The sequence below is a fragment of the Myotis nattereri genome (genome assembly GCF_964212035.1).
Source record: "Myotis nattereri genome assembly, chromosome: 14".
Lineage (NCBI taxonomy): Eukaryota > Metazoa > Chordata > Mammalia > Chiroptera > Vespertilionidae > Myotis > Myotis nattereri.
This window is the reverse complement of record NC_138089.1, coordinates 48,777,086-48,803,287: the sequence shown is the minus strand read 5'-3', so window position 1 is coordinate 48,803,287 and position 26,202 is coordinate 48,777,086. Positions and strand designations below refer to the sequence as shown.

General features: G+C 45.6%; 1 protein-coding gene across 1 annotated transcript in view; it reads left to right on the top strand.

The window, feature by feature from the left end:
* Positions 1-26,202, top strand: part of OSBPL10 (oxysterol binding protein like 10) — a gene marked incomplete at its 5' end in the record, with an annotated part of 140,511 nt that overhangs the window by 90,426 nt on the left and 23,883 nt on the right. The window lies entirely within an intron of this gene.

Genomic DNA, 26,202 nt, shown 5'->3' with positions numbered 1-26,202 from the left:
TGCAGCCCAGGTCCAGGCTGCGGGGGACCCTGCCCTGCCTGGTCAGGAGGAGCAGCCCCTGCAGATCTGAACGACCAGCAAGGCTCTGACAGGCATCATGGACCCAGTCATCCGCCCACACGACTCTCCTGACTGCCTGTGCCTCTCGGTGGCAGCTGGAAGCCAGGTGCCATGGTTCCTTTTGTCAGTTTCACTTTGTATCAGGGGGAAATTTTGCTTTTTTCCTTTCTCTTTGGATGCTCGTGTCCTGTTGACATGACCCCGTGCCCTGGGCCGAGACCCACATTCACCATGTGTTAAAGGTTATTCTTCATTTTAATTGAAATCGCTTTAGCCTGAAAATTCTAGAACACTCACTGTTTTGTAAGGTTGAAAGGCCCAAGGCAGCTTCTTCAATCAAATGGCCTTGGCGATCAATTGAAATTGTTCGCCAAGCTTCACATGATTGTATTCCGACAGTGTCTTGGTAGCTTAGCTCTTATGGAGGCGGGATCAACCTGCCTACAGATATTTCATCGCTGTCGATGTGATGCCTTTGCAGGGTAAGAAATGGATAGGGATTGTGGGATATTGACAGGCATTGGCCTCTACCTGGATAATGAGTTTCAGGTTGAAAACACTTACTGATGTGTAGGCAAACTGGAAGGTAAGTTGGCAACTGAGTAACTTTTAGGAGCCCCACTGTTGTATTGCTCTTTGGAGATACTTGGGTGGGGTGGCCTTTGAGGATGGGGTGCTTTGCTGCTAAAGAGTTTAAAAAATACAATTCCCTTTATTTTCTTGGAAAAGAACCTTTGGGGATTCACACCATAATAAAGATGTAAACTCTTGCTCTGGATAGAAATTCATAGAGAAGTAAATTATTAGATCTTAAGTAATCATTTTTATGTATTTTTTTTTTATTGTTAAGAGAGGAAAGGAGATGGAGAGAGAGATAGAAATTTCAATGATGAGAAAGAATCATTGATTGGCTGCCTTCTGCATGCCCCCTACTGGGGATTGAGCCCGCAACCCGGGCATGTGCCCTGACCAGAAATTGAACTGTGATCTCCTGGTCGGTCAGTGGGCGGCAAACTGCGGCTCGCGAGCCACATGCGGCTCTTTGGCCCCTTGAGTGTGACTCTTCCTAAGCCTTAGGAGTACCCTAATTAAGTTAATAACAATGTACCTACCTATATAGTTTAAGTTTAAAAAATTCGGCTCTCAAAAGAAATTTCAATCGTTGTACTGTTGGTATTTGGCTCTGTTGACTAATGAGTTTGCTGACCACAGTCCTGGATGATAGGTAGATGCTCAATCATTGAGCCACGCGGGCCAGGCAAGCAGTACTTTTTTAGATCCTCCTTCTCGCAGCATTCTCAGGCAAAACCTACTAAGCTTCCGTATTCCTACTGGGGGGTCTTCTTATTTTGTGACTCCTCCTTAGTGTTTCCTTTCTTTTCCCTGATGGTTCTAAGTCTAACCCTGAAGTATGAGAGGCCAGGTCTGTTCTTTTTACATGAAATTATGGCCCACTGTTCAGTACCTTTGGCAGGAGATAGTATATAATTAATTGTCCACGAGAAGTAACTAGCTCCCAACATCAACTTAAAAAAAAAATACCCTGAGCAAGAACTAGAGCATTTTCTCCTTAAGTTAGGGCCAAGCATTAATTTCTGGTTGTCATTTTTGCCCTTACTTCTGTTGTGAAAGCAAAATAAGATATTGTTTGTTAGGATTTGATGGCTGGAATGGGGTTTTGATGGTTTTCTGAGAAGAGAGAATTAGAGTTCTTTTGCAGACTCCCCTCATTTTTTCCAGTGACAATTCTGGGAGATGATTCTCACAACCCAAACAGCTAGTGCTGCCTGGACGATATTTTTATTTTAGGGGATTGTGCTTTGTTATATATTTTTTTAAGAGTTAAAGAAGCTGGTAATATCCACCCAATAGTTTTCCTGTCAGAAAAAGAAAAGTATTTCTGTTGCCTCCCTTTTGTGCAATTTGGAGAAATAACCCAAGAAGGAAGTGAAATTCCTAAAGGCTAAAACGTCTTTGTGAGAAGGTTCCTGAACCCTTTTGGCATCGAGAATATAGTTACTATGTGAGTGATCACTGGGAAACTAAGATTGTGGTTATTATGGTAATTGCTCTTTTTTTTGTTTATTGTTTTGGTCATGGTAGGTCATTAGGAATAATAATTAGAGATTAAGAGATATCTCCCCAGTGTGTGTGTGTACCAGAATGTGTACCACCAAGCAATAAACTCAACCCAATTCTCATTGGACACAGACTGGGTGTCCTCTCTGGAGACAGTGTCAGATCCCACAAAGTGTAAGGGCTCAGTCCTACAAGGCTGCCCCTCCCACACACATACTTCAGATGCCAGTCATAACTTCAGTGTCACTTGTGCTTCTGACCAGCCAACTATAGATCAGAGGTTCCCATGACCCCCTCCTCCAGTTTGATTAATTTGCTGGATTGGCTCACAGAACTCAGAGAAGCATTTACTGGTTTATTAAGGAAAGATAGCCCTAGCCGGTTTTGCTCAGTGGATAGAGCACCAGCCTGCGGACTGAAGAGTCACACGTTCGATTCCGGTCAAGGGCACATGCCTGTGTTGCAGGCTCAATCCCTCGTAGGGGGTGTGCAGGAGGCAGCCAATCAATGATTCTCTCTCATCATTGATGTTGCTAGCTCTCCCTTTCCCTTCCTCTCTGAAATCAATAAAGATATTTTTTAAAAAAGAAAGGATATAATTCAGGAAATGATGGAAGAGATGCATAGAGCAAGGTTTGGGGGAAGGGTGTGGGGCTTCCCTGCCCTCCACTTGCACCACTCACCAAGGATTCCATGTGTTCACCAACCCAGAAGCTCCTGTTCTTTGCTTAAAGATGGTTGATTAAATTATTGGCCGTTAGTGTCTGAGCTCAATCTCCAGCCTTTCTCCCTTCTCTGGAAGTCAGCCGTTTGCATCCTTAGGTCACCCAGGGGCTTTCCAAAAGTTACCTCAAGACCATAACAAAAGATACCTTTATCTCTCTCATCTTTTAGGGAATTCCATTGGTTTTTGGAGCTCTCTGCCAGGAAAGCAAACAAAGACCAAATATATATATATATATTATAAATCAGTGTCGCACTCCCCTCCTCTGTGTCTGGCTTACCATAAAATAACTTACAGGTATCTGGAAAATTACTGCATTTTCAAGATTAGTCTGTTTTTACTTCCCAGCAGAATAAAACTCAAAGACCAGTGTGTATTTAATGCATGAGTTAGAACTGTGGTTGGCTCTGTTATCAAATGCCGTGATCTTAAAATTTCATTCTGCTGGGGCTAGAGCTAACTCCATGAGAAAATGCAATATTCTTCCATAATGAAATGAGTCAGAATCTTAGTAGAAAATTTTTCAACTCTTTCGACACCGTTTAAAATTTGTTTAGACAGAAAAAAAGGTTTTTGTTTGCTTTCTTTGTTGAAGAATGCCTTGTTTCAGGACAGGAAGGGCTGTGGTTGGGGAGACACTGAGGATGGGGTCTCTTCTAGTATTGGAACCTCATTTTACCCTCCTGATTGGAAACCTAACACCTCCAGGTCTCAAACTGGCTTACAGCTAGGTTACTAAATGCATGGCAGGTTTCATAAGAGCTGTGTGAGGTTAGGAAGCCTGAGATGAAAACCCACCCAGTTCTTCTGCTAGTGACGCTGGCAGGCAAGGTCGTGGAGATGTGAGTGTTTAGAGGCCGTGGCAGTGGCCAGACTCACTAGGATCTTGGTCCCACCTGCATTGGCAGGGGAAGCTGCTGTAGTGGCAGCTGCTTCCTGACATTTGGCTCATGGCTCCTCCAAAGGTGTGTCCTTGAATCAAAGAGCCTAAGGGGGACTTCTCCTCCTCCAGATCTGTTAGTGATTCTGTAAGCACCTAATTCCCATATCAAGTCCCTTTCGGATAGAAATACCTGAAGTGGTTTCTGTTCCCTGTACTGGGCCATGACTGATTGCCCAGCTGTTGGATTTGGAAAGCAGAGGACTGGCCACAGGGAGACAATCCTGAGCCACAGTGCTCACATGTGGCCATGCAGACCCAGCCTTCCGGAGGACGAACCTGAGGGACAAAACCGCAGTTTTTCTTAAAGTTCAGGTTTATTGAGGTGTAATTCATAAATAATAAAATTCACCCTTTTATTTTTTAAAATATTTTGAAATTGATTTTATTATTTTTTTAATATATTTTATTGATTTTTTACAGAGAGGAAGGAAGAGAGATAGAGAGCCAGAAACATCGATGGGAGAGAGACATCGATCAGCTGCCTCCTGCACATCTCCCACTGGGGATGTGCCCGCAACCCAGGTACATGCACTTGACCGGCATCGAACCCGGGACCTTTCAGTCCGCAGGCCGACGCTCTATCCACTGAGCCAAACCAGTTTCGGCTGAAATTGATTTTAGAGAGAGCAGAAGGAAGAGGGATAGAGACATAGAAATACGTACACGGCCCCTACTGGGAAATTAGCCCTTGGAAAATGCAACTTTACCACTTTTAACAAATCAAAGTCTAGAACAGTTCTATCCCTTTGCCAAATTCCCTGTGTTCCTTTATCGTTAACTTCTCCGCCTAGCCCTTGGAAATCACTCGTGTTTTATATCCGTACAGTTTTGCCTTTTCCAGGACGTCATATAAAGGAAACCATTCAGTATCTCGTCTTTTGAGTCTGGCTCATTTCATTTAGCATCACGCCTTTGAGACGCATCCACGTTGTTATGTTAATCCGTAGTCCATGCTTTCCGTAGTGCTGAGTAGTATCCATTGGCTCCAGAGCTGGTTTATCCACTCACCAGTTGAAGGACATTTGTTAAACTTTAAAAACCACCTCAAATCCCCCAGCGATGAAATAGAAAAAGAGGAGCATTTAAAAATAACGTGGTGTTAATCATTTGAGGCAATTATTTGGTGCCTAGATGCCTTCCCGCTGGCCCGAAGGGGAGACGGGTAATTAGCACTGTTAATCCCTGGAGCCCCTGAGCGGCACGTGGGTTTTAAGCTCTTGCCTAGACAGAGGTTGCGCTAGGGCCCCAGTGGTTCTTAACCTTCTGGCCCTTTAAATACAGTTCCTCATGTGGTGACCCAACCATAAAATTATTTTCGTTGCTACTTCATAACTGGAATCTTGCTACTGTTATGAATCGTAATGTAAATATCGGATATGCGGGATGGTCTTAGGCGACCCCTATGAAAGGATCGTTCGACCGCCAAAGGGGTCGCGACCCACAGGTTAAGAACCACTGCTCTAGGCGCCCTGGGGTGGTGGTTTCATTAGAACAGTAGTTCTCAACCTTGGCTGCACATTAGAATCACCTGGGAATCTTTTTAAAATCCTGATTTCTGGGCCTCATCTTCCGGAAATTCTGTTTCTTCGTTACTAATGTTGTGACCTCACCCCATAACAAAGAAACAATTTCCAGAGGATGAGGCCCAGAAATCAGGATTTTAAAAAGATTCCCAGGTGATCCTAATGTGCAGCCAAGGTTGAGAACCATTGCATTAGAAGCTTCTCTGCTTAATTATCTGAATTGCAGCAGCAACAATGCCGTCAAGAGACCACACACAACTACACCCTCAACCCCCTGTCCCCGCCAAATCTAGCAGGGTTAGCAAGACATCTTATGATATTCTAAAGTACTGACAACTAGATCAGCATATAAATTAGACAAATGGGGTTTGGTTGAGTTTCCAAGTAAACATGTCATAATCTCTCCCTTCCCCAAGGTAGGGAAATTGTTTTGTGAATAAAGGAAGGACACAGATATAAACGATTTGGCTGAATTTTGCCCCAGGAAGAATTTTCATGTCCTTGGTTGAATTTGTCATCTTAGCATGACCTATGTAACATGTGGTGCTGCCATTGTGAAGTCCTCAGAGGTGCAAGTTGAAGCCTGGTCAGTGTAATCCCCTCGACCCATTATCATCTCTCTCTCCTTCATCTCCATGACAAATAAATGTGTAGGTAAATGTTGATTAAGGGTATGAGGCATGGTGATAGATTTTTGAAATAAGGTAATAATGCTGTTTTGATTCTTTGGATAACTCCATTAACACAAATTTTCTATCTTAAAGGTTTGTTCAAAATATTTGACGCATATTTATTTGTTGTCAACTGTTTGACCAAGAAGTGAGATAGCGGTTCACTGACTGGTAATGGTTGAAAATCACTTGATTGAATTCTGTGATAACCCCACAGAGTGTAATTCCAAATGGTTGCTATGCAGGAAATGTTGATCACATTTAGAATTTGTTACAAGTAAGTTAGAGTTTGATATCATTACCCCTGCCCACCCCACTCTCCATCCACCCTGTTGTCAGATTGTTTGGTTGCATCTCCTTCTCAAATCCTGGAGAACAGACTTTTTATCTCTTTGAAGCATAGCTTTATTAAAAAAAATTATGTTTATTCGTGAAAGTATTACAGATGTCGTCTGTTTGCATGTTTTTTTTTTCCCCCATTGACCCCCTCCACCTGGACCTCTCCTCTCAGGCCCTCACCACTCTATAGTCTGTGTCTGTGGTTTATGCATATCTATAATAATAAAAGCATAATATGCTAATTAGACCGGACAGCTGAACGGCCTTTCAGATGAAGCTGTGGGGACCGAGGCAGAGGCAGTTAGGGGCGATCAGGCAGGCAGGCAGAGGGGTTAGGGGCGATCAGGCAGGCAGGCAGGCCAGTGGTTAGGAGCCAGCAGTCCCGGATTGCAAGAGGAATGTCCGAGGGGTACTGGATTGCGAGAGGGTGCAGGCTGGGCTGAGGGACCCCCCCCCCCCCACCACCACCATGTTGTGCACTGGGCCTCTAGTAGCCTTATAGGAGAGAGAGAGTTCCTTCTCTCTCTGCTCTGGGTTTAAACCACCTAGTCTCTGTTATTTTGTTATGGCAACCCGAGCTGACTAAAGCACTCAGCTTATTAACTCCATGCATATTTCAGGATAGTTAAACAGCAGGTTCTCAAAATAAGGTTGTCGTGTTTAATGTTGTTTTGTTAGAATGTTGATAAAATGCTGTAGGAATTTAAGTCTTGTTTATAACAATTAGCCTGTGGTACAGTTGGTTTTGTGATATATTCTTTATGTTAAAGTCGCAGAACCAATCAAGGATGTTAAGAGAGGACTTACTGTAATTATGTTATATGTCTTGAGATTAGAAGCAGGAGAAATGGCTTTCAGACAAGGGATGATTCCAGGTTAGTGTGCCAAGACCATGTAGGGCCTGGTGGTATGTGATGCAGGCCTAACTGAGGCCTGTAGCACTAGATGACCATCTGTGAGATGACATGGAATTGGAAGACACGTTTCTATGGTACTCTAGTGGGCTGTAACTGTTGTGCCTTCCATGACTAGAGCTCCTTTCTATCTTGCAAAAAAGCACTTTTCTGCCCTCCTTTCTTTGTTAAAAAATCAACAACAAACATAACCATCTCACACATAAGCCTGTGTACATTTTTCTTTCTTTTTTAAAATATATTTTTACTAGAGGCCTGGTGCACGAAATTCATGCACTTGTGGGGCGGGGGGCATCTCTCAGCCTGGCCTGTGCCCTCTCACAGCCCAGGAGCTCTTGGGGGATGTCCAACTGATGGCTTAGGCCTGCTCCCCGCAGTTGGACATCCTTAGCACTGCCACGAAGGCAGGAGAGGCTCTCGCTACTGCCACTGCCACTCGCCAGCTGTGAGCCCGGCTTCTGGCTGAGTGGCACTCCTGTGGAAGCGCACTGACCACCAGGGTTGAGTGCCCCCTGGTGGTCAGTGCACATCATAGCGACTGGTCACTCCGCTGTTCGGTCGATTTGCATTTTAGCCTTTTATTATATAGGATTGATTTCAGAGAGGAAGGAAGAGGGAGAGAGAGAGAGAGAGAGAAACATCAATGATGAGAGAGAATCATTGATTGGCTGCCCCCTGCACGCCCCACACTGGGGACCGAGCCCCCAACCCAAGCATGTGCCCTTGACTGAAATCGAACCTGGGACTCTTCAGTCCACAGTCCGACGCTCTATCCACTGAGCCAAACCAGCTAGGGCCCTATGTGCATTTTTTAAGGGCTTCTTGAACTTAGTTTTTGCCAGCACTCATGACTACAAGGTGTGATAATGTAACTTCCTATGCTGCTTGAGGGATTCATTTCACTTTATGTTCTTCCTCCATCCCCTTTCCCTTCCTCTTCCTCTTTTTTCCTTTACCTGGGTGATAATAAGATTATTTTTCTTGGCTGGGCGTTGCCTTTATAAGAGAAGTGGAATATAGTGGAAGGTCCCAAATCATATTTTCTCAGGGGCCAGTAGGGTATCTCGGGGCTCTAGATGGATTTCAGCATTGGAATAATCAAGACTTTGGGGGTAGCCTTAGGAGGGGTCACCAGCTGCCTTCTCTCCCCTCCCCCCAGGCCAGTGTGGCTTTGTGACATAAACACTCTCCAGAGTGTTAGGGAGGGAGCCACCTCAGAGTTGCCATTTGTGAGCTGGAGCCATATGAAAAAAATCAGCACCAAGTGCTATAATCTCTTCTCTCCTGCAGCCGTACCCAAAGGATTAAGCGCTTTGAAACTGGTGAATGAAAAGGGCTTGACACACTGCACTGTTTAGTATGGGTTGGCCCTCCTCCTCCTCTTCTCTTTGCCTTCCTCTCATTCCTGTTCCCGCCAAGGGAGGAAGTCAGATCTGAACCCGAGGTGAAGCGTCCAAGAGATGGTAGCGATGTGGTATGATACTTTTTAGTATTCTGTTGTTTTGGGTGTTAATTCTCATCCTATAAATCTATCCTCCGATTTTACAACCCCCTCCGCTTCCCCGCCTTGCCTGCCTACTCCCATGAAATTCTCCCAGTATAAATGAGCCTTTCACCATCTGCCTGGCTTATATTTTTATTTGCTCATGATGAATAACTATTCTCAAGGTGATTTATATGCTGCCTTGGATGACGTTCACTTTCCTAAGATGGAAAGTCAACGCTCAGAGATTTATGGTCTTGGGGAAAGAATGTTGCTGAAGAAAAGAGGAAAATCTTTCTCACATACACAGCACTTTGGGCTCTGCCTGAATTAATCGATGAGTTCCTGTATCCCTTTTGCAATTTGAATTGAGTTGTAGATGGATTACGAGCTATGCAGGGCAGGGCTTACCGCGTACTAAATCATAATTGTAAATTAAAAAAATTTTGGTCACACCATGATAGGTGTGAGCAATTAGGCATCATAGACTGTGTGTGGGGATGAATCAGAGCCAGAGGACGACAGAGCGCTGCAGAAGTGTCCGTGTTCTGTGAGTGATTTTCAGGCCCTCTGCACATGAGACTCAGACAACCCCTTCTCTAACACCCGAACATACTTGGCCAGCAGCTATGTGGCTGTCCGTCCTGTCCCCCCTCACCCCTGGACCATAGCCGTCCTTGCCCCTGCAGATAGATTTTGGGCAACAAGGGCCAAGTGAAGTGGGTGGGCTCTGTGAGGTGACAAGTGTGGTCAGGTGTCATGTGATACCCTATCACCGCCATCTTTTCCTCTGTCATTCATTGTTCACAGCCAGCTAAATGGACACTGGATTTTCCTTATGTTGCATGTGGCTCTCTCTATTGGGTACGATAATCTCAGCAAATGTCCTCCTCATGAATTAGTGTAAGAAGAGTGGTGGAAATACAGTCCCATGGAGGAAAGAGAAACCATAACTTTTTGGAAATGAAATTAAACTTCATTGAGAATAGTGTATCAATCCTTAAAATCATAGAAGTGGTCTTCACATTGCCCCAAATCGTTATTTACATTTGACTTGATTCCATCAGACTTTCTTTCCTTTAAGAAGAATAAGAACTGTGTGTGACTATTTTGTAATTATTTTAAAGTTAATATTACAAGAATATCGAATCTTAACTCCTCATAGTGAATGGATAGTATTTAACCCGCATTACGAGTTTCGAAGAGCTTTGTGGGTTATTCTGGAAATGGACCTACACCGTGAATGACATTATTTGGAAAATGTGTTTCATATTTCAAATATCTTCTTTTCAGTGGCTCCTGTACTAAAATGCAGAGCCAACTGGTAGTCTGGCTTAAAAGAGAAATATATTCTGTAATTCAGGGAGAAAATGCCTCCTTTGGGGATTGTGAAGGTTTCCCATAATAGACTGATGCCGATTTTATACACTGAAGGAAGAAATGCAAACAAGAGAAAGGGACTTCGCTTATGTTTACATGCCTTTTAAAAATTCCATTATGATGACATGTTAGAGTGAAAACCTTTATTTAGAATGGGATCTTATGTAGACATGCCCAGGATGACTAAACACCCGCCTGTTTTAGATACTGCTCTGTGGGATCCAGTGGTTCTTAACCAGGTGAGAGGCGCTCCTCGTGCCCAGAAGTGAGGGATAGATGTCACCACGGGCACCCCCTGCGCCTTATCAGAAAGCCTTTCTAAACATCAGCGTGCCCACCTCACAAAAGCAAGCTTTTTGTTTATATCGTTTCAGAACACAGATTCCTTGAAGGAGGCAATCGGTAGAACATAAAATACAAAATAAAAAAGTCAGTGAGAGGTCTTGTTTTAGATAATTGAGCTGTAGAGATGAGTAAAGATGTTTTTCAAAGCCGCAGGGGGATTTTGGGGAGGTACAATGAAATGAGTGCATTTCTAGGATCATGGGATGAAGCTGGCATTCGCTTCTCTGGAGCCCTTTGGTATGGAGCAGAGGTCAGTTTACTAGTAACTTGTCCCTTGATGGGGAGGGGATTAGCATGATGTCTCTGTAGAGTCCCTGCTCTGGGGGCTGACAGAGTAGTTGAACCCAAGCTCTTGGACTTGGTGTGAGAGTGTGGACATGTGAACTATCAGTGGTAACGATCATTGTAACTTCCTGTTGGAAATGTTATGAGAATTAGATCATATATTTGTAGTGTTCAGCTCAGTATCTGGCACATAGCAAGTACTCAATAGTAAGTCAGTCTTTATTCAAATTGTTCGTTGACCTACCTGTCCTGTTCCTGTTGGTGGACTTGAAGTATATTGAAAAATCCTGAAGATCATTTGTTTTTATGCTCTTCTGGGTTTCTAATATGAATTCATTTCTCTTTTTGTTAGCCTTCCAAAAGAGTAGTTTGGGTATAAACGATGACAGCTATATTTTTTGGTATGATGGGGCATAATTTACAAAGGACTTTCATTAATAACTTACTCAAATTAGGTTTCTGCAGATGTCGCTAAATAACCATCAAGGCAGTTTTATTGCTGCTGTCTTATCTGGGTTCTCTCTCAGGAAGTCCTAAAAATCAGCCAACTGAGTTGGCAGTGCGGCCCCATGCCATTGGGCATCTGTAAGGTGGGATGCCCAAGTGGGCTGATTTTCACAGCATACCCCAGGTTTGTCCACAAGAGGAAGTCTATATAAAGAAATATAGGAAGTATAGGTAGGCTGTATTAGTTTTCTATTGCTGCTGTAACAGATTGCCACAAATTTAACATCTTAAAAGAACACACATTTACGATCCTGCAGTTCTGGAGGTTAGAAGTCTGACGCAAGTCTTGGTGGACTAAAGTCGAGGTGTTGGCAGGGCTATATTCCTTTCCGGAGACTCTCGGAGAAAATCTGTTTCCTTGGCGTTTCTAGCTTCTAGAGACGGCTTGCATTCCTTGGCCCCTTTCTCTGTCTTCAGGCTCAGGAACAGTGCATCTCTTTTGACCCTGCTTTCCATAGTCGTCATCTTCTGGCTTCCCTCTTCTGCCTCCCTCTTTTAAGGATTCTTGTGGTTACATTGGGAACACCCAGATAATTTAGGATAATCTCCCTACTTTAAGATCAGCTGATGAGCAATCTTAATTCTCCACTGCCACATAACCTAACATCATCACCGTCCTGGGAATGAGGACTTGGACATCTTTAGGCCATTGTTCAGCCTACCACAGCAGGTGAGTAGGTCGGCAGTCACCAAATGTATTAGATGTACCATGGAAATAAAACTGGGTTTGACCTCTGGCTTAAAAATAGAGGAAATCATTTAATTGCTCCCTTTGAGGAAAGCAGTCAGCTCAGCTGGATGCGTTATTGGGAGCAACGTAACTGGCTTTGCTTTTTGATCATAGTGAAACATCACACTTGCTTTTCCCAGTCTGCCCCTGCCTCGCAAGAGCCTCAGAATTAAACCAGATGTGAAACCATGAAGTCATCTTTGACAGTTCATAGATTTAGTAACTTGGCAATGGGAGGAGAAGGACTTTAAAAATTATTGTGAAACAACATAATTGTTGCATTAAAAGTATAGCATAGGCTTTTAGGAAGTCAGACGTGAAAGTCCACTCTTTCAACTCTTCATTCTGATGTTACTGCCTACAAGGGGCCAGTGTGTCTCTTCTGGAGAGTTTATTTGCACAGAAAACATATCTATATTCTTTAAAAAAAATTTTTTTACAGCAATGAAATCACACTATAGATAATGTATTTAGAATGTGGCTTTTTAATTTTTAATTTAAGTGTGTCTTAGATATCTTTCCATGTCAGTTTTCAGGGATTGTTTGCATTCCTTTTAATAGTTACAAAGCATTCACCTCTATGAATGTATGATAATTCATGGAGTCATGTACCTTAACTAATTTAACCAATAATTTATTTAACCAGGTTGTCCAGGTTTTCTTTTAGAAATGGTACTCTACACAGTTAGGCAAATAAATATATCTCACACAGGGAAACTGCCTAGCAGTGGAATTTAAGTGGAATTCAGTTGACAGGTGTGGAAATTGAATATTTTGCTCAGTGTTGCCAAATTGCCTCCAAGAGTGAGCCAAATTTATACTCCCACAGCAATGTGTGGGGCTGCTATTTCCATTAGGAATGGCTACCGCGTTCCTATTTTCTTTCCAGGTTTTGTTTCTTGTTGTTTTTTTAAGAAGAAAAATGTCATCTCATTTTAATTTCTATTTTTAAAATTGTGAATGAAGTTCAGAATATGTTTCATATATTTATTACCACTTGTATTTCTCCTATTTTCAATGTCTTGTTGATAGCCTTTGCACATTTTCCAATTCACTTGGACTTTTAAAAATTACTGTTTTATAAGAATTTTTTTATATGAAGCCAATTAGTTCGTCATGATGTGGGGCACTATTTTGTCCATTTCTTGGCTGCACTTTTAGAGGTAAGAAGAAGTGATGGACAACGATTATAGTTACAGTTACCACTACAAAATCTTCTCCCATGAAGGATATTTTCATTTAAATGGGATTGAGAATCAGATTCCACTTACATCCTTTCATCAAAATTTAGCATTAGTTTCAAATGAGGTTCCAGGATTTTGTCTGTTGCTGTCTAGGACCACCCAGTGGGGCGAGCCACCGTGTGTTGCTCTGTTTGTCCAAAGCTGGCTGTTCTGTAGGGAGGTACAGCAGCTACGGGAATGTATACGAGCTGAATGGTATATACTTATCCTTCCTGGAAACATCATCTTGCGAGAATCAAACAGTCCTCTCCTTACGGACCTTGGCTCTGTGGAGCGCTTGTTTCCGCTGCCCTCACCCCGCCTCTCGTCTTAGTTCTTGCTCTGAAGCAGATGTGGAGAGACTCGCTCTATGGCGGTTCTGTCCTGGTCCCTTGGTCTCCATCCAGAGTGTGATGTTGTTGGTTTTTAAGGCAGTTTTATGCAGTTTTTTAGGTCAGGTTGACCAAGAAAAACCAACCCGAAACAAAAACCAGTACTTTTATTTCTCAAAAATAAAGCACTTCTTGTCAAACGTTAAATGGCAGAAGTGTTTTGTTTTGTTTTTAGTTCTAAAGACGCTAGATTATGGATGGCATAATAAAGTACCCCGTTCAATATTAATTTCAGACCTAGTATTACATTGCATGGGTTACTTATAAACTCATGAGGGCTTCATGGTCTGTTTTATGGGATGAGGACGTACTGTTCCAGAGTAGAGCATTTGTCAAAATGCTCGCGCAAGTGACAGAAAACTGAGCTTCGAGAGTCATCACAGGGCGATGTGATGCTGGAAAATGGGAATTCTGTGCACGGAGTGACCAAAAAAAACAAAAACAGGAGCTCCGTGTTTAGAAGAGTGTAGATCCTATCTGAGTCTATTCACACCCTCACATCTCCTCTCTTCTTTTTATGCCGAATAAAATAACCCCACCGTCGCGATCACCAATAGTGCTCACTGCCCGGTGCTCACAGTACCCTAGCATGGCTAGCGCTGCCTTGCGGATTTCCCCTTGAAGTTTCACTGAATGAAGCATGTCAGAGCCGGGCCAAGCACAGTATGGTAATGTGACAGTTCTTGAAGTCGAAGACGGTGTAAGCCTCGTTCGGATTTTATGGCAGTTGGGATAATATGAAAAAAATATGAATTGCTGCAATTACCCTCTTAGAATACTGAGCATCAATTCACATTTTAATAAAGTACAGGGAAACCTTCCTTTAATATCCTCTGTCACAGTGGCTAGAAAAAAATGGACATAATGCAAATTAAAAAGCAGAGAAATGCCTAATATTGGAGCCAACAACTATTGAGTGGGATTTGGAGATTGTAGCTTTAATAGAACCTTATTGGGGCTTTGTCATCGTAAAATGAAGAGCTGTGGTGGTTTAGTTTTGGGTTGATTTCTTTTTCCCCCTGATAAAAACACCAGGTCCCGTTTTCTCCTAGATGCTTTTTCCTTGGTTTGTCAAAAATTGCTCAAGCTTTGGGTTGTTTCTGCAATTCCTAGCTCTTTAAAAATATATAGTTGATTTCAGAAAAGAAGGGCGAGGTAGATAGAAACATCAATGATGAGAGAGAATCGTTGATTGGCTGCCTCCTGCACACTCCCCACTGGGGATCGAGCCCACAACCCAGGCATGTGCCCTGACTGGGAACCGAACCGTGACATCCTGATTCATAGGTCAACACTCAACCACTGAGCCACACCGGCCGGGCTGAAATACCTAGCTCTCGAACTACTGAGGTGTCTAAGTCATTGGAACTTTTGAGAGTCAGGAGACGATAATCCGGAAACCCACCTCTTGAAGCGAAATGGCCCAGATCCACCTGATTTGAATCTTTCAGAGGCTGGGGGGCGCTGAGTGTGTATTGTCAGGGGTCTGGCACACAGGAAGCCATGGTGAATGTGTTGTGTGTGGCCTGGAGAGGACCACGGTCTGCAGGAGAGTTTTAAATGCACTTTGCTTTTTTCCATTATTCATGATGCAGTCCCCCTTTCCCTGCAAAGAACAGTAAATGCCTCTTGCTTCTAATGACTTGTAAATCACAAGTATTCTGTGGTTTGCATTGCCCCTGGTTATTGCCTTTGTGTTATCGTACCCTCCCAACATTTCCAGTGCAGAGAGTCCGCTGGGAATTGCCAAGCGAGAGGCATAAATGATTAAAGTGGACAGATAAAATTCAGAGTCAGAATTAAATGACCGGTGCGGCCACTGATGAAAATACAATCACCCTCTTCCACTCAGAGTTTATAGCTTTCCAATTCTGCTTTAGGGCCATCAAATGGAATTTCCAGAATCTGGTCTAATGTTGAGAAATACAGTTTTCTTTTTTTTTGTTTGTCCTCACCCAAGGTATGTATTTTTTTCCTTTGCTTTTTAGAGAGAGTGAAAGGGGGGGGGGGGAGCGGAGAGACAAAGAGAGAAACATTGAAGTGGGAGAGACACATTGATGGGTTGCCTCTTGCATTTGCCCCAACCAGGCTGGGGATTGAGCCTGCAACCGAGCCTGTAACTCTTGACTGGAATCAAACCTGAGACCCTTCGGTCCATGGGCGGACACTCTAACCACTGAGCAAAACTGGCTAGGGCAAGAATACAGTTTTCTTATTCAATTTGTGGTGACTACACACGTTTTGGAGAAAAGTTGTCCATTTGTCCGTGTTTGGCTCTCCCTAGTATCTAAGACAGGGCTGTGGCTACACCGGGCACTCAGGATTGGCTTTGGGGACTCGGAAGCAGCTAGGTAACAACAACAGCTGCTACCGTCTTTCCAGGGTGCCAGGCCTCTTACACCTGCTGCTTTTCTCTGCTTTTCCTAGAAGCCCCCATAGCCTGGTATCATTGGAGCAGTATTTCTCAAATGCTGGCAGGCATCAGAATCACCTGGAGGGCTTGGTAAAAAAACAACAACACAAGACTCTGCATGGAGTTGTTCAGTGGTACAGAGTTTGTTTTGCAAGGTGAAAAGCTCTAGAAATCTGTTGCATAACAATGTGAATATAGTTCACACTGCTGAACTGCACACTTAAAAATAGTTGAGGCCTAGTTGATTTGGCTCAGTGGATAGAGCGTCGGCCTGCGGACTAAAGGGTCCCGGGTTCGATTCCAGTCAAGGGCACATGCCTGGGTTGTGGATCGATCCCCAGTAGGGGACATGGAGGAGGCAGCCAATCAATGATTCTCTCTCATCATTGATGTTTCTATCTCTCTCTCCCTTCCTCTCTGAAATCAATAAAATATATATTTAAAAAAATAGTTGAGATGGTGACAAATTTTAATTGGATCTAAAGGGATACATTTGTCACAACTCATGGGACTATACACTAAGGTCTGTACAGTGCACCATATAGAAACTGTGCTTCAATTAAAAAAGAAAAGTCGCCTCGCCTGTTTGGCTCAGTGGATAGAGCGTCGGCCTGTGGACTGAGGGGTCCCAGGTTCGATTCCAGTCAGGGGCAAGTACTTCAGTTGCAGGCACATCCCCAGTAGGGAGTGTGCAGGAGGTAGCTGATCGATGTTTCTCTCTCATCGATGTTTCTGGCTCTCTATCCCTCTCCCTTCCTCTCTGTAAAAAATCAATAAAATATATTTTTTTAAAAAGCCCCCAAACAAGCATACACAGGTTGGAACCCTTGACTGTGCATTCCTATCAAGTTCCCTACCTGCGGCTGCAGGTCTGCGACCTCCCTTTAAGCCAGCCTGACTCAGAGCTGCTGTGCGTACCCACATCGCTTTGCATCTTTCTTCCTGTCCCTCCCTTAGCGTTTAAGCCCGTGACTGTGCATCATTTGTGGGGAAAAGCAAGGCAGCCCAGCAATTAATGGCATCAAGTGTAGAGTCTGAAATTAGCCCTAATATGGTGCCATCAATTTGAGCTCCATTGTGTTTACTTTCTGAATAAAGAAAGGCATTTGCCATCTGCAGAATCAGAAGAAATCCATCACCCAGCACAAAGCATAAATCAATAATAAATTTAAACCATGGATATAGAAAGCCAGAATTCTATTCTTGGCGTGCATCAGTGGTTACAATGGAAGCAAATCATAGCTAGGAGAATTCAAGTTTTCAGGCACAAAATCATTTTATTACTGTTGGACACCCCACATACATCATTCCTTCATCATTTTGTTTCTGGGGTGAAGACGCTTGTAAAATTATTCTTTGGCGCTTCATTAGGAATTTCAGATTTTCAAAGTGATCTGTTCTCACTGAGCTTTATGTTACCAAGAAGTTAAGAGGCACAGCAGTAACCTGTGGGGGACCTGTGAAACTTACATGTGAGTTTAGGGAGAAGGACGGGATTGCTCCTGCCCTAACATGTATTATGGCACTGGCGCTGTTTTTTGCAAAGAAGTAACACATGTTGGAAGGCGTACCAATGAATTGGGAGGACATTAAAGATGTAGCATGGTACTGTCCAATAGAACTTGCTGTGGTGATAAAAGTGTTTTCTCTGTACACTGACCAGTAGGGTAGCCACTAGCCATTTCACCGCCCCCTCCCCGGTGCCTGTCGGTCTCCCTCACACTGGACCATTGCGTAGGAGTCCTCCTGATTGGTCCTCGGTGCCCCATCACCCCTGCCCATGGCCATACCATTGTTTAATCTCCATGGGGCCTGGGTTACATACTTCAGCTCATAGGAAACATCCGTGGTTCTCACTTCCCAAGGGGAAAGCCAAGTGTTTCCTTCATTTTCTCATTCAACTAATACGTCAGTGTCAGGGACTATTTTTGTTGAAGACACTAACAGTGAACAAAACACAGTCTTGGTTCTTGAGAGCTGACACTCGACCACGGGGAGATACGATAAATTGGTCTGCAATAGATACCATTGAGAGTGATCCGTGCCAAGAGAAGTAGAACTAGGGAGGCGCGAACAGTGACAGAGGGAGGTGGTGGTGGCCAGGAAGTGGCCCTGGTCAGGGACAAGGAAGTGAAGATCTGAGTGAAGTGAGAGGGTGAGGCATGCACAGATCTGGAAGAAGAAGAGTGATGCCAGCAGGTACAAAGGCCCTGAGGTAGTCATGACGGAACCAGAGGTGGCTGGTGGGGGCTGAGTGGAGAAGGGAAGGGAGTGTGATGGAAGGAAGATGAGAGTGTCATGGGGCAAGATCACATAGAGCCGCACAGGCCACAGGGAGGACTTGGAAATGTATTCTGAATGAGGTGGGGAGGGTTTTGAGCATAGCAGTTCCCTAAGCTGCTTTATGACTTCAGATGCTTTCTGGCTGCTGTGAGGAGACATATAGTAGAGGAGGGGCCACGAGAGAGTAATTGGGAGGCTGTTGCAATCTGAGTTGAGTGATGACAGTGCCTTGTGCCTGCCAGGGTGGTGGAGGTTGTGAGAAGCGATCAGATCTAGTTGTAATTTGCAGGATTTGCTGGTGGATGTGTTGTACGGTTGAGCATGAGCAAGAGAGTGGAGTCAGGGATGGTGCCACTGTTTTTGGCTGAGTGACCAGAAAAATGAAGTTGTCCTTTACTGAAATGTGGAGGATAACATTTTGGAGGTGTGCATTGAAAGGTCTGGTTTGGACATACGAAGTTTGATATTCTTATTAGATAGCTAGAGGCCCAGTGCACAAATTCGTGTACAGGTGGGGTCCGGCCAGCCCACCTCAATTGGGGCCCTTAGGTCTGGTCCAGCTTGGGGGAGGGATCGTGGGTGGTTGGCCAGCATGCCCCGCCCCCATTAGGGGGAGATGAGTGGGGCCAGCCAGGGGAAGGGGCTGGGGCGGTTGGCGGGCTGCCCCTCCCCCAGTCCAACTCCTAGTTGAACTCCAGGTCGAGGGGACAATTTGCATATTAGCCTTTTATTATATAGGATAAGTTAATTTTATATTGCTGTTTGTAGCAAATGATCACAGGTTTAAAACAACACATTTTCTAACAGTTCTGCTGGTCAGATATCTGATGCCGGTCTCACTGGGCTACAGTCAGTTGGCAGGGCCGTGTTCTTTTCTGGGGGCTCTCCGGGAGAACTTGTTTCCTGGCCCTCTCTGGATTCTAGAGGCTTCCCCCTGTCTCTGGCTTGTGGCACCTTCCTCCATCTTCAAAGCCAGCAATGTTGCATCTCTCTGACCATACTTCCATTACATCGCTTTCCACTGCCAGGGAAGCGCCCCCTCTCCTTTCAGGGATGCACGTGATTGTATCGGCTCCATCTGGATAACCCAGGAGACTCTCCCCACCTCAGGGCCCTGAGCTGAATTATGTCTGTAAAGACTCTCGTGTCTGCAGAGTACCATGTTCGCAGGTTCCAGGGACTAGGACAGCTCTGTTCCTCTGTCCGCCACAGATAGCTCAGGGGGAGATGACGAGTAGGCGGCCGGAGACACAAAGCCGGAGTTCAAGAGAGAAGGCTGACCCTGAGCTATAAATGTAGAAGTCATAAATCAGAGTGTAAGTGGTTTAAAGCCCTGGCATCAGATGGGCTCCCCAAGGGAACACGTCTAGTCATAAGGTCAAACCACATACCGTCTGGCCTCAGCCAGACTTCCCTGATCGTCCCGTTGCTCCTTCTGTCGGGATGTCCCCCCTTTTCCTGCTGCCCTAAGTGCTGCTCTGTGGGGAGACCCAGCCCAGAGTCTGTCTCTGTGCAGGCCTCTCGGGTCACCCAGGCCATGACCTTCCTTTTGTCCTTGTTTGACTTTGCATCGTGTGTCCTTTCAGTTTTTATTTTAATTTTTAAATATCAGCTTATTGATATGTAATTCACATGATATATAATTAACCCATTTAAAGTGTACCATTCCATGGATTTTAGCATATTCACAGATACGTGCCACCACCACCATTTAGACTATTTTCATCACCTCCAAAAGGAACCCCATACCTTTAACTACCACCCCCTATTCCACCCATCCTCCCAGCCCCTGCCAACCACTCACCTCCTTTCTGTCCCTATAGATTTACCTGTTGGGGATGTCTCATATAAGTGGAATCATATACATTGGTCTTTTGTGATTGGCTGTCCTTTTAACTTTAAATCTGGATTTTGTCCTTGCACTTTCTGGTTTTCACCATTTTTCTTTAATCAGTCATTCCTCAATTTTTACTATTTTTTTTATTGAGCACCCATTAGAAAAGACCAGCAATTGTATCGGGATTCTAGAAAACCCAGACTAGGCAGGATTCCTGTCACCAAGGAGTTCTGATTCGGGTAAGCTGACAAACCCGGGGCCACCACTGTCCCCAGCATTCTTTCTTCTGGACCCTGGAAGTGACTTCTAAGTCCAGTCTCCCCAGAGCCCCAAGTAGCCAGCTCAGATCACCAGTGTTCTCTCCCAAAGGGACCTGATGTTCCTGCTCCTATTGGGAAGCAGACGTGTTGGCGCATCAGTGCAATTCGATAGGTGCCAGGTCGGCGTGCACAGAGTGTTTAGGGTTCTTTGTGAGGATGGAGGTGCCTTCCCTGCCCAATGTGGTTGAACTGTCTCAGATGATGAGATGGGACTCACCGGTTCCACCCGGGGCTGGGAGAAAGAAAGATCCGGGCACTCAACTCAGGGTTGTTGAGTGCAGAAACCCTGTCTCAAACATCCTTATATTCTTCTTCTTTTTTTTTTAATGTATTTTTATTGATTTCAGAGAGGAAGGGAGAGGGAGAGAGAGAAAATCATCAATGCTGAAAAAGAATCATTGACCGGCCGCCTCCTGAGCACCCCCTACTGGGGATTGAGCCCGCAACCCTGGTATGTGTCCTTTACTGGAATTGAACCAGCAACGTTTTAGTCCACAGGCTGATGCTCTATGCACTGAGCCAAACCATCTAGGCCATCCATATATTCCAATACTGAATGTGGTGCTTTGCTAATTGGGGGCATCCGAGGCGGCTGGGGTGATGGGAACTCTCACAGACCTGGGGCCTGCTCTCCACTCAGCGCACCCTATGTCTTTATTTTTATCAGCTTAGCCTTTTTATTTTTTTTATTGCTTAAAGTATTACATATGTCTCCTTTTCCCCCCCTTGACATTCCCCCGGCCTCTCCTACCCCCCAGTGTCTTGTGTCCATTGGTTATGCTTATATGCATGCATACAAGTCCTTCGGTTGATCTCTTAACCCCCACCTTTTGCCCCCCAACCCTCCCCGGCCTTCCTACTGTAGTTTGACAGTCTGTTTAATGCTGCTCTGCCTCTGTATCTATTTTTTTTCATCAGTTTATAATGGTCTTTATTATCCATAAATGAGTGAGATCATGTGGTATTTATCTTTCATTGACTGGCTTATTTCACTTAGCATAATGCTCTCCAGTTCCATCCATGCTGCTGCAAATGGTAAGAATTCCTTCTTTTTTACAGCAGCATAGAATTCCATTGTGTAGATGTACCACAGTTTTCTAATCCATTCATCTGCTGATGGGAGCGCACCCTATGTCTTAACCCTTTGCTTTTCCTCTTACCAGTGGCCAGGAAGGCTAGCATGGATCTCAAATGAGTTCCTTCCTTACCTTTCCCGGGCCTTCTAGAGCAGCGTTCACCAACCTTTCAGACCTCACGGACCACCAGTGGTCCACGGACCACCAGTTGGCGACCGCTGCTCTAGGGAACGTGGCCACATGGGTGGCAGGTCCCCTGCTCCTGTCACTCCAGACCGTAGCTGGTCTTCTGGGGCTGGTTGATGGCCTGCCTCTCTGATTCACCGTCCTTGCTGCTTGTGTTTGTCTCTTGTGGTTCCTGGATCTGCTGTGCACTTGGCTGAGACTTTCTTGGACATTTCTGTGAGTTCCCTCCTGGGGGAGCCCCAGATCCAGGACCTGGAGGTCAGGGCCATGGCCTATTTGGGGGCCCTGGACCTTTTGCAGGTCCAGAGTCCTGAGTGTCCTCACTGCTGGGGGGCCTGGGAAAGGAGCGTGGGCTGCATCATACAGCTTCCAGTGCTGCCGAAAGGAGGGGCCCAGGAGGAGGTGGCGGGCGCTTTAGCAGTGGCTTCTAGATCCACAAGCCCACGGGTACCACCACGTACCCAGTGCGAAAGCCAGAGGCCACAGAGCAGTGGCGTTTGCTAGGCATTTCCTCTGAGCTGTGGGTGGTTCCGCCTCCGTTTCACAGACGAGGACCCTGGGCCTGACGGGCGGGAGGTAGTGCATGCAGCATTTACACTCAGGGCCGCCTCTGCACCGAAGCTCGGCGCTCGCCCTTTATGCTTCGATGCCTCCCAGGGCTCCGGGATTGTGTGCTTCTGTTTTTGTGGCCTCTTTCTTTTCCTAGCGTGTCTTTGATCCCTGTGCTAACAAGCTTCCTGCGAGTTTGGAAATGTGGCCCATGCTGCAGTGCGGCACCCAGGGCTGTGGCGACCCTGCCCCTCAACCCCGCCCAGCTTCGCTCTCAGGAAGTCCCGCCCAGCCCTGGCCAGGCCGTAACTCAGTGCCGGATGTGGTGTGCCAGTGCTAGACGTCGGTGCCCAAGGGACTCAGCTGTGGCTTGTGGCCTCTCGGTTCCTGCACGTGGGTGGCGGGACTCTCGCTGGGCTGCGTCAGAAGCCACCACTGCATCTGCTGCTGCTGCTTGCTTGTACGTTGTGGTCCTTTCTTTAGATTGTCTTTGTTCCTTCCCAGTTCCTCTCTTTGTTGCTTTCATTGGGTTTCCAAGCAGATAATGTGGAAATGAGAAAAGGGCTGATGCTGCCGCCTCCTCTGAATGCTCCCCTGGAATGTTTTGAAAGGAGCCCCGACGGGTAGGATTATTCCCGACTGTCTCGGCTGATGCTGTCCTTCTGCCTTCCAGGGCGTGCTTTACTGAAACTTCACCCTCTCTGCAGGTCGGCCCCTTGGCTCAGGAGGAGCCTCTGTCCTTCCAGTCTATGAGAGCCAAGTGTGGCAAGTGTGTGTGTATGTGTGGTTAGAGCAAGACAGCCGCGCCGCCCCTGGGAGGCAGCCGAAGGATTGTGATGTCAGTGGCCACCAACTCACATCTCCAAAATGGCAGCTGGGACCATACTGTGTGGACATGCCTGTGCTCGAACCTCTTAAGGATGAGAGACAACGTCTCCGTCGGGTCCCCCCTTCCCCCAACAGTGACCTCATTGTACCTACCTCCAAGACAACGTCCCCTAAATAGGGTGGTGGCCTTCAGCGCACAGTTGGCCACCCGGCTTTGGATGTGGCTCCACACAGAATACAAGGATGTTTGAGACAGAAGATATTACACGAGACAGCTGCCCTGCACCAGGGCCAGGGCGCATCCGCTGGACTAGACACACCATCCGAAGACGTGTGTCCGACCACAAGCTCTTTGGTAGAATTTCTGACCAGAAGAGAGCATCATCCAGTCAACTGAGAGGCCCTCCGCCCAGCACGGATGGCCTCCTCTGGGGGAATTAAGAGGCAGGCGCTAAAGAGACAGTTCCTGAGGACACCCCCCCTGTGCTAGCGTGGGAAGGACAGTAGGTCTTCAGGAGCAGCCACTCTTCCATTCCTATAAAAAAACATTACATCTGCGTGTGTCCTCAGGGGAAATGGTTTTCCCCAGCACGTGAGAGAGAGGGCTCTGCACTTGATAGTCATGCGATAACCATTTCTTCCTGGGGGATGATGAGGGACAAAATGCCAAGTGGAATTCACTGGACTGCGGGCCATTTTCGTGCACTCCACGCTGGGCGGATGTCATTGACTTGGGTACAAAGCTGGACTGGGTCTCCGAGGGCAGCGACACCAGTGTTCGTGACCTGGGGCTGTGAGAGGGGACTTCTTAGGATGTAAAATATTACTAATATGAAGATACACTATGAGGATCACGGAATGATTGTGATACTTTGGTTAAATATGCTGTGAATATTGAAATGAGAAAGAAAATGACTAGAGGGAAAAGGGACTAAATCCTTGGTTTTATGGATTCCATAAATGTCATCAACGACAGTAATACCATTTTCGTTAGAACCGCCCCCCCCCCCAAATTGGTTCAGTAGTTGGTCCCTGGGCACCTGTACCTCTTAGACCAGAGGTGGGGAACATCTACCCTGTGGCCTGTATAAGGTCCGTGAAATCATTTGGTCTGGCCCTGCCAAGGCATTAGGAGCGAGTTAATTAAATGTGTGACCAAATATAGCAGGCTCATTTTTAAGCTGATAACTTTGTATGGCCCGTGAATGATGTTATAGATACCCAAATGCCCTTGGCAGACAAAAGGTTCCCCATCCCTGTCCGAGACACTTGGATGCCTTGCTTCTCCTCCAGTAGTCGCCGTGTTTCTTTATTCTTCTCCTTGGTCTGTCACTTACCTATTCTTCCCATCTCTCTGGCCCCCTAACCCGTATCCATGTTTCAACTTCACATTTCTCTTTTCCTAGAACCTTTCATTTTCTGGCAAATCAACTTCTATTGACTCTTATTCCCCAGGAAACAGAAGCAGACTTGCCCTGGTGGCCATTCCTGCATGTGATTGCATGTTCTGTGTAGTTGTGGGATGAGAAGTAAGTTACATAGGAGGACACACATTCCCTGGTTATTCCTTGGCCTAGGCTGCTGTATATCATGATGTTTCTCTCATTTGAGTACATCGAGGGTAGTGCTTTGGGTCTTCTCCATCCCCACCTTTCTGTGGTCCTCAGAATACTAGATTTCCTCCTTGACATGGCTGGGTTTCCCCATTTTCCCATAAAGACATTATCTGCACAATTTTTGCTTTTTGTCCTTCAATATCCAGGCTCTTTGGTATGACTCAGTTCACCCCATGCCTCCATGCCAAGGTAGCAAGCAGTATGCGGGGAGAGATGCCAGGCTTTAAAACGATGGCGCTGCAGTGTGCTCGCTGCCGGACGAGAGTTGGATGTTTTTGCCCTCGCTGGCTGTGTTTTCTGTCCTGGCTCAGGTGGACTTTCAGGATAGTGACAGATCAGTTTAATTCCGTGAGTTTTGTTTTTCTGATGACGCTTATTGACTTGGGCAGAAGACCACGCTGTAGGAGCCCACTTAATCCGTGTAGACCCCTGGCACCTGTATGTCTGTGATGTAATGGCTCTGGCACGGACTTACTCCCTGCTCAACAGGAAAAGGGCTTCTTCAAAAGTTGGTTATGCCACCACACAGGCCTCCCAAAATGGTTCAAATCTGAGGATTCAGCCCTTGGAGTTAAGACCCTAGGTTAATAGGCATTTATAAATCAAGAGGACATTAGTAGGTCAAACTGCTTATATTGGCTCCACTTCTCTGAGCACCAGGTTTTAGTTAAGAAAGAAGAGAAGGTCATTGTGGAGAAAGAAGAATGGGTTGGATGTGCACTGTGTGAGAAAAGGAAAATAGGAGTGAGGCCCAGGAAGGGGGAGTAGATTTGAGGAGCGGGGGATTGGGGGGTGGAGTGGGGCCTGCGGTAAGGAAATGAATGGACTCTGAAGATAAATGTCTGTTTCTGGTTTTTCTTGGAACGGACCCAAAGTGTAGTTAAATTACATATGTGTTGAATAGAATAGATTGGAATGCCAGTCTTGCTTGGAATTTACATTTGTATTGAAAAAAATCAGGTTTTTGTTAAAGAGATGAGAGCAGTGTGTCCCCTACACTGGTGCCCCCTTGGAGAAGACGATTGTGGAACACAAGTCACACTTTTGCTTCTGGTTTGGGCCTCACCATAGTCTCATGGGTGTGCTGCTCCCTGCTGGATGAGAAGTGGAGGTGTGGTTAAGGGCGGGGGGCGGGGGGGTGCATCTGCAGATGCTGAGACTGTCTGATTGGACCGCTTCCTACCATTAGAGTCTCTCCCTCTTACATGATCTCAGACCCTTTGGTTCTTGAGAGGCCCAGAGGTCAGCCCAGGGCCAGACACACTTCTAAGAATCCAAGATCAGCAGGGATCCCTTCTCTCCAGAAAAATGCCCGGACATACAATTTTTATATAAAACATCAAGGGCTGTGATAGATATCTTAAGGAGTGTCCGTAGGGCCCAGATTAAGAACCCTTGTTCTGGGGCACAGGTCACGCTAAGCTACCAAGGAGTGGTCCCCAAACCCCAGCCTGCTGCTTTGGCCTTTTGCTCCTCGTCACATTTCTTGTCCCTAC